Source organism: Gadus morhua, chromosome 14, assembly GCF_902167405.1.
Source record: "Gadus morhua chromosome 14, gadMor3.0, whole genome shotgun sequence".
NCBI lineage: Eukaryota > Metazoa > Chordata > Actinopteri > Gadiformes > Gadidae > Gadus > Gadus morhua.
The window spans coordinates 4,182,492-4,190,710 of NC_044061.1; the positions used below are offsets into that span (position 1 = coordinate 4,182,492).

The following is an 8,219-nucleotide window of genomic DNA, read 5'->3' on the forward strand; positions in this document are numbered from 1 at the left end:
ATAAGGAAAGTTCCTCTGCGTCTCTCGTTGATCGTAGGCCTACCATCTTTCAAGGTATTTTTTAATGTGACTACATAACCTTCTCTCACATGATCAGCAGCTCACGGATTTCACTTACACCGAAACAGCCGGCCCTGGCCATCATTTCCCTTCTTTTCCGGGTAGGCTATACTAGGTTATTAACTTATCCTGGAAATAATAGTATATTAAACAAATCCCAGCACCACACCAAAAGGAGGCAGCAAATCAGCGCTAAACATATCTATCTGCTTATTTCCACATGGTAAGAGAGCAACACAAAACAGGTTTATAATATTTGGATGTTTTATTTTCTTTAAATCAAGCAGGTTACATTTCATTCGTTTTTACACATTCTGATATTTGGAGGCATTTGCAAATATGCTCATAAATTACATGATTTGTAATCCCAAAGAATGAGGTGGTTAATGATCAATATTGGGATCAACAGTGACCACCCTACTAATGTAGGCATTAGGTATTGTTTTTACAATCCAAAACAAAATGGGTAAAGATAAAGCATGTTTATTGATGCGGCAAACAAAGGTTCAAATATCCCCCAAAGCACTTCAAGCCCTCAAAGAATGAAACTCAAAACGCAGATGAGGTAAAAGAAGAAACTTCTAAATTAAAGTGGAGCGACCCAGGGACAAATCTGGTTTGGGTTAAAGATTATGGATGGTTAACTTTGTGTAACGTGTTTGGACAAGCAAGTTTAGGTTTTAGGCAAGCGACTTCAGGTATTAGGCATGAGACTTCAGGTATTAGGCAAGCGAGTCAAGCTAAGCGAGTTTAGGTTTTATGCAAGCGAGTTTAGGTTTTATGCAAGCGAATTTAGGTTTATGCAAGCGAATTTAGCCAAGCGAGTACAGGCAAGCGAGTCAATCTAAGCGAGTTCAGGCAAGCGAGTCAATCTAAGCGAGTTCAGGCAAGCGAGTCAATCTAAGCGAGTTCAGGCAAGCGAGTTCAGGCAAGCGAGTTCAGGTATTAGGCAAGCGATTTTAGGCTAGCAAGTACAGGTATTAGGCAAGCGACGCGAGTTTAGCCAAGCAAGTTCAGGTTTTATGCAAGTGAGTTTAGGTTTTATGCAAGCGAGTTTAGGTTTTATGCAAGCGAGTTTAGGTTTTATGCAAGCGAGTTTAGGCAAGCAAGTTTAGGTATGAGAGTCAAGTTACCTTAGGCCTCACTTTATTTGCGGTTAAATTGCGGCATTAGGTTTGGAAAGAAGGTTAAGATCCAGGCTCAGGTTTGCTTCCAGCCTCGTCCCTCTAGTCGCTCCCTATAAAGAGGGTTCCCAGCTACCGTGTTAAAGTACAACAGCTGGGATTACAGATATGGAGTACAGAAATAAATGACAAAGATTGATTCAAACATTCTTCCCCCAAAATGTGGTGCAACATAAAATGGAGAAAATAATTACTTTCTCTCCATTGAAACCCAGTCATATCTTACGATCTCACGAGGTCCCGCCGCAAGGGGCAGACTTACGAGCTCTATAGAGTGTGCACTGTGTGTTGATGTTGGGTGTGGATTAATGTGCTGGTGTAGCCATCCAGGGATCCTCAGGGTTTATGGGGAGTAGGACACACTGGTGTAGTTCAGTGCTGTGAAGTAAATTGATGCAAAAAGTAGAATCAGTGTCAAGGGCAATCAAATGTCTATAAATGCAGGAACAGCCCCATCTGGTCTCAATCATCATTTGATTTCATAGACTTAAATTACCGAAAAAACAAGCATTTATTTACCGCAACAGTCCTAGTGCTGGAGAACCGGCTTTCAAAAAAATTCAATACGAGCCTCCAGGTGCATTGGAGTTACTGCATTTAATTAACTTTAATTTAATTAAGAGCACACCAGTCAGTGGAGATGTTCACAGAAAAGACTTGTCTTCAGACCTTTATAAAGATCAGGAGGGATTATATAATTGCCGTTTGACGCGTTTGGTCAGTTCAAGGAGGAAGTAAATATTTACCAGCGTTGGGTCTCTGCACCATGACACCCAGCTGCCGCACATATGGTCTCCCTTTAAGTCGCCTGAAGGAGAGGTCAACTTAATTGAACCTAAGGGGAATGAGTCACAAGAAAAGGCAAGGATAAATCAAAGCTAAACATAGAAAGGATGAAAACAAGCATTGTCCAACATGAGGTTCGGCGATATTTTGATGTAAAAACATTTAGGTGTACGATCCAACCATCAAAAACAGGCTCTTCTTATCATGTTTCCAATGTACCCCGAGTTGCTACTCCCTTATCAGCCACCAGGTGGCAGACTTGATTTTGTCAGTAGAAGGAGCAAAATAATCATCCAGCTTGATTACAGCAATAGTAGAGGAGCGAGTCAAAAGAATGCGTTTGAGCACCTTCAGCCATTTGCTCTTGTTCAAGGACATCCCGCCGATTGGCTGAAGTCAGATCTTATTCTCTAGAAAGTTTGTTACAGAAGAAGCCCCTAGTATCAAAGCAACATACCGCCAGACAAAACTAACCTTTTTGAATAATTGAAAATGTCTTCAAGATGGTCAATCCAGTATCTTACCGGTTCCACATGGAGTCTCTAGTCGGCTGCGCTGCGGGCCTTAGGTCCGTCCTCTGCTCCGGGACGAGGTCTTGAGTATAAAGAACCAGTCAGTCATCAAGCTGCTTGGTCTCTTCAAAGAGGTGGAGGTTGACCGCCTGCACCATGAGGACGCTGTGGATACGGTATGGGACCATTTATCAGCGGATCTGAACTGCAGAACTTTAATCACATCAGCTGTAGATTTATGTACTTTCTCCGGAAAGATGAGTGGTCGTCAGCCCCTGAGCGGTGATCTTCATCCCCAGTGACTCCTTCAATCCTGCTGGAGCAAACACTCAGTTACCATTTGGAGAAGACCCAGCTACCCTAGTGTACTCACTACTAAGTGAAACAACCCAGTTCAGTGTTTCCCCCAGACAATGTCTTAGTCAAGGTGGTGGGGGGGGGGGTCTTCGGTGAGGGTTTCAGTTCGCAATAATACATACAACCGCCTTTTCAATTGCATTCAAAAGTCTTTATAGCACGACTATTGTTTTGAACAGTATACAGTATTACCGACAAATTATTTATCTATACTTTGTATATGAGGAAAGTATGTTTTCTTTCCCTACGAGTTTTGCACTTTGTTATTGCATAATTATTTTTTAGATATAATTTTTCTAGATTGGTAGTCAAGGCGGGGCCCTACTGTTAAGACGGCCTTAACCATACAGTGCTGGGGGAAACACTGCAGTTACTTGAGTTAAACATTAGAGTTTAGTCCCCACATGGCGATACCACCAGTTCATGGCTGCGCTCTTTGATTTTCTCGTTGATCGGATTGACCTGGAGGAAGAGCTTACCTTCCATGGATGAGGAGCTGGTTGGTCTAATCACGAGCCGCCTTCGGACCTCCACCGCCGGATCCCCCAGCCGTCCTCCACCGCCGGGACCGTCTCCTCCAGGACCTCCACCGGGCCGACCGCCTGGGCCTCCACCGCCGGGACCGTCTCCTCCAGGACCTCCACCGCCGGGACCGTCTCCTCCAGGACCTCCACCGGGCCGACCGCCTGGGCCTCCACCGCCGGGACCGTCTCCTCCAGGACCTCCACCGGGCCGACTGCCTGGGCCTCCACCGCCGGGACCGTCTCCTCCAGGACCTCCACCGCCGGGACCGTCTCCTCCAGGACCTCCACCGGGCCAACCGCCTGGACCTCTGCAACGTCGCCTCATTTCTTCTGAAATGTGACACACGTTCTATTTGCACCCCGGACATTCCTCCCCGTTCATGATGCACTGGAGAAGAGTTTCGCTTTACTGGATGAGGAGCCGCCGCCGCCGGGCCCTCCAGGACGCCGCCGCCGCCGCCGGGCCCTCCAGGACGCCGCCGCCGCCGCCGGGCCCTCCAGGACGCCGCCGCCGCCGCCGGGCCCTCCAGGACGCCGCCGCCGCCGCCGGGCCCTCCAGGACGCCGCCGCCGCCGCCGGGCCCTCCAGGACGCCGCCGCCGCCGCCGGGCCCTCCAGGACGCCGCCGCCGCCGCCGGGCCCTCCAGGACGCCGCCGCCGCCGCCGGGCCCTCCAGGACGCCGCCGCCGCCGCCGGGCCCTCCAGGACGCCGCCGCCGCCGCCGGGCCCTCCAGGACGCCGCCGCCGCCGCCGGGCCCTCCAGGACGCCGCCAGGTGGACGCCACCGCCGGGACCTCCAGGCCCACCGACTCCAGGACCTCCAGGTTGGCCTCCACCTCCAGGCCCGCCGTTGCCTCCAGGACCGCTGTTGCCTCCAGGACCTCGGCCGTCTCCAGGCCTTCCAGGTTGGCCGCCTCCAGGCACTTCTGAAATGTGAGACACAAGTTCCAGCTGGAACATTTGGAACATTTCTCCCCTTTCATCATGGATGCACTGAAGATGAGTTTAACTTTACTGGATGAGGAGCCGCCACCTGGCCCTCCATGCCGACGCCTCCAGGACCTCCAGGCCACCGCCGCCTCCAGGTCACCTCCGCCTCCAGGACCTCCGCCTCAGTCCTTCTGAAAGGCGAATGACACGTTCCATTTGCACGCTGCACATTTCTCCCCGTACATGATGCAGATAATCAACTCCTCCTCTGCTTTAGCTCCCACAGATCTCCCTGATGCCCTACTGTGCAGTATTGAGTGAGGTATTATTTAACCCAACAGCCAGCCACACACACCTAGCGTACATCCTGGAGCTGGTCCTAGTGGCTGAGAATGCATCTGACATTTTTCAGAACACCTCAGAGTTGCTGTGGCTGCATGTCAAAGTTTTAATTCTAAACAATTCACCAAGCCTAGAAAAAAGGGCAGCTGTGCAGTTCAGTGTCTCACCGTTCTGCCTCCGTTGGGCTGCACGGCTCCCGGCCTTCCCTCCACCTGCAGCGAGCACCTCCAGACGACCGCCACGGACCTCCAGACGAGCACCTCCAGACGACCGCCACGGACCTCCAGACGAGCACCTCCAGAAGACCGCCACGGACCTCCAGACGAGCACCTCCAGAAGACCGCCACGGACCTCCAGACGAGCCCCTCCAGAAGACCGCCACGGACCTCCAGACGACCGCCACGGACCTCCAGACGACCGCCACGGACCTCCAGACGAGCACCTCCAGACGACCGCCTCCATCACCTCTACTGAAACAAGACAAAATCTATTTAAACACTGGAGATTTTTTTCTCCTCGCTCACTCAGATGTCAATAGCTTATCTTCTCCCATTCTGTGCGTTCTTGAGAAGTATCATTTCCTATAAACTCCCAAACCCAGCCACACATTCAATCTTCATAAGGGCACTAGTCCTAGTGGCTGAGAACGCTTGGCTAACAAGCCAAGCACAACCAATGACTGAATTCCAGTTTTATTCTGAACCGTTTGACCACGCCAAGGAGGAGATTATAGGATGTGCAGTTCCACGGCTCACCCGTCTGTTCCTGTAGGACTGAACGGCTCCTGGTCATCATCCACCTGCAGCTCCCAGCTCCAGACCCGCTCTGTTGAAGCCTCTGGGAGTACAATCCGCTCCTGAACAAAAACAACTGTTCATAAATCATTTGGTACTCTGCAATCCTTGGAAATATTATGAAGCATGAGCTCGAATAGAAAATGTTCAAATCCTGTATAATGATTTATTGTTGTACAAATGTGTATAGTTCTATTGATTACTTTTTTTACTTCTATAAAACATTTAATGAATAGTGGGAAACTACACAAGAAAAGTAAATGAATGCGGTTTTAACGCGGTTATATTAGTAAAGCAAGTCTTACCCAAAAAGTCAATAAATGGTGACCACATTTTATCATTATTATTATTAACTATTTAGTGCTTCACTAAATTCCTATAGCAAGTGGAAACGTTACTCTCCTTCATTGGTGATGTTCCTCGATATCTTCCAATGTGAAATCCTTCTGGATCCTCTGCGTTGAAGTGCGTTGTTCAATTTCCAAGGGGCGTGTCTAAAGGGCGCGATCTAAAATGGGTCGATGCTATGCCTCGACTAATCATAGCATTGGAACGGGTGATGCAGAAATACATATTCCTCAAAATCTTTGAGTAGTAGTCGTTCGTTCTTTTAGTGAGCATATACAGTCTTTAGTTCACCAACTTCCATCTTTGTTGTTGAAACACCTCTACATGTTGCGTATATCCAACCTCACATTAGATAGCCTAAAGTGTTGCTATTGGTCGGTCTATTTCGTACCGGGCAGAAAACGTTATGTAACGGAGGGGCGCCTGACCGCATCTTTGAAGAGCAAAATTATATACGAGGTCCGTCGAGTTCCGAAGCTATTGGTGAAATACGCAAAACGAATATTGAAATGTTAATTTTGGCATTTAATTTGCATCTACATTTTGCCAGTGAAGGAATTTAGGTTTGCCAATCCGAGGCAAACAGGCAGTAAACATGTTCATTAAAATACAAATGCAAAGTCCACAGAACATAAGCGAATAAAAACCACATTGCACCACCAGCGGTCAACAGCAGCAGCAGCAGCAAGTGTATTGAAAGTAGTAAAGAGAAGAATAGAATTGGGAGAGTGGTGTGCAAGTCAGACACCGCATCTAACCCAGGACCACCTTGCAGATCACAAGCAGCAAACCTTCTACCAGACCAACCAAACACACAACAACAGGCCCCCAGTCAGTAGGGTCAGTCAGACAGGTTTCCACAGAAGGGCTCAGTGGGGTTATGGGTTGAGCAAAAACAAACCCCTTTCTTCCTTCCACAAGCTTCCATCCTGGATTTTTTGGACATGTGAACATGGACATGTTTCAAGTTATCCGTGGATTCCTGAGGGCAGTGAAGTATCTGCAGAAGGTGACGTCCAGGTCCAGCGGTCTACCGCATTGACCACGAGATCTTTAACCGAGTGGGACCGCCTCGGTTTGTAGTAGGCCTAGAATAGTTTGTGTTCAACAGCGTGGAGGTCCTCGTTTCCATCAGAGTTGCTGCAGTTCTTCCGTGCTGCTTCCACAGTGAGCAGAGGACACTTCCCAGTGTGGTGGTCGGTGCTGTAGCGGTCCGCAGCGTTAGTCAGTCGATCCCATAGATAAACCACTCAACACAAACTACCACTTCCATCAGCAAATCCACATTAACCTCCAGCGGTAAAACATGTACAATAGAGGGGCGAGAACAGACGACATGAGGAGATGGGGAGAGTGTAACATGTGCAGTGCTCATGAAGGAAGTACCCCGCGTTACTCACTGCGGGGGTCCCGGTGGCGGGGGTCCACGTCGGTGGCCACGATGTCCGGATTGTTCAGCCCACGCAATCCAACGCAAAAAAAACGATTAACATCCGTCACGGTGGGGGCGCTTTATGAGGAGAGGCGGGGGAGACGCAGCTGAAATCAATTAAGAACTAGTGACCTCCAGAAGAACGTGATTGGTTGTGAGCGAAAAGCTCGAGACGAGAGACGGCAAAGGCCTGCGTATTGGTTAGAGCATAAATTCAGGCACTGACTGATATGACCATATCAACAGGTGTACTGTACATGCATATTCTCGCCTTTGCAAAATTGCATTATGTCAGCACTTTGAAGTGGGCTATAGACCGAATTTCACATAAGTTCAGGCACTGACTGATATGACCATAGGCTACTAACTGTTGTACTGACTACTTGTACACAAGGGACCATTTGATTTTACTGTATAGATTTACAGAAAATGTCATTTGAAAAACGTACGCATTCATATTCTCGCCTTTGCAAATTTGCATTATGCCAGCACTTTGAAGTGGGCTATAGACCGAACTTCACATAAGTTGAGGCACTGACTGATATAAACTAATTGTTGTACCCACTACTTGTACACAAGGAACCATGTGATTTTACAGTATAGATTTAGAGAAAATGTCGTTTGAAAAACGTACGCATGCATATTCTCGCCTTAGCAAATTGCATTATGTCAGCACTTTGAGGTGAGCTATAGACCGAATTTCACATAAGTTCAGGCACTGACTGATAAAACTGTTGTACTGACTACTTGTACACAAGGAACCATGTGATTTTACTGTATAGATTTGGAGAAAATGTCATTTGAAAAACGTACACATGCATATTCTCGCCTTTGCAAATTTGCATTATGCCAGCAATTTGAAGTGGGCTATAGACCGAATGTCACATAAATTCAGGCACTGACTGATATGAACATACTAACTGTTGTACTGACTACTTGACCACAAGGAAC

At 48.1% G+C, this 8,219-nt stretch overlaps 1 long non-coding RNA gene across 6 annotated transcripts; it reads right to left on the reverse strand.

Moving 5' to 3' along the window:
- Positions 1 to 311: 311 nt before the first annotated feature.
- Positions 312 to 3,910, reverse strand: LOC115559142 (uncharacterized). 6 transcript variants are annotated; one of them, XR_003979430.1, is made up of 7 exons: positions 3,834 to 3,872; positions 3,676 to 3,753; positions 3,379 to 3,621; positions 2,787 to 2,855; positions 2,555 to 2,707; positions 1,991 to 2,079; positions 312 to 1,622 (listed from the first exon to the last, which is right to left on the reverse strand). It is a non-coding gene; the product is annotated as an uncharacterized LOC115559142 (long non-coding RNA). The 6 variants fall into 6 exon arrangements; XR_003979433.1 differs by having other exon boundaries at positions 3,379 to 3,483; positions 3,706 to 3,910; XR_003979431.1 differs by having other exon boundaries at positions 3,379 to 3,483; positions 3,676 to 3,910.
- Between the last annotated feature and the right edge of the window lie 4,309 nt (positions 3,911 to 8,219).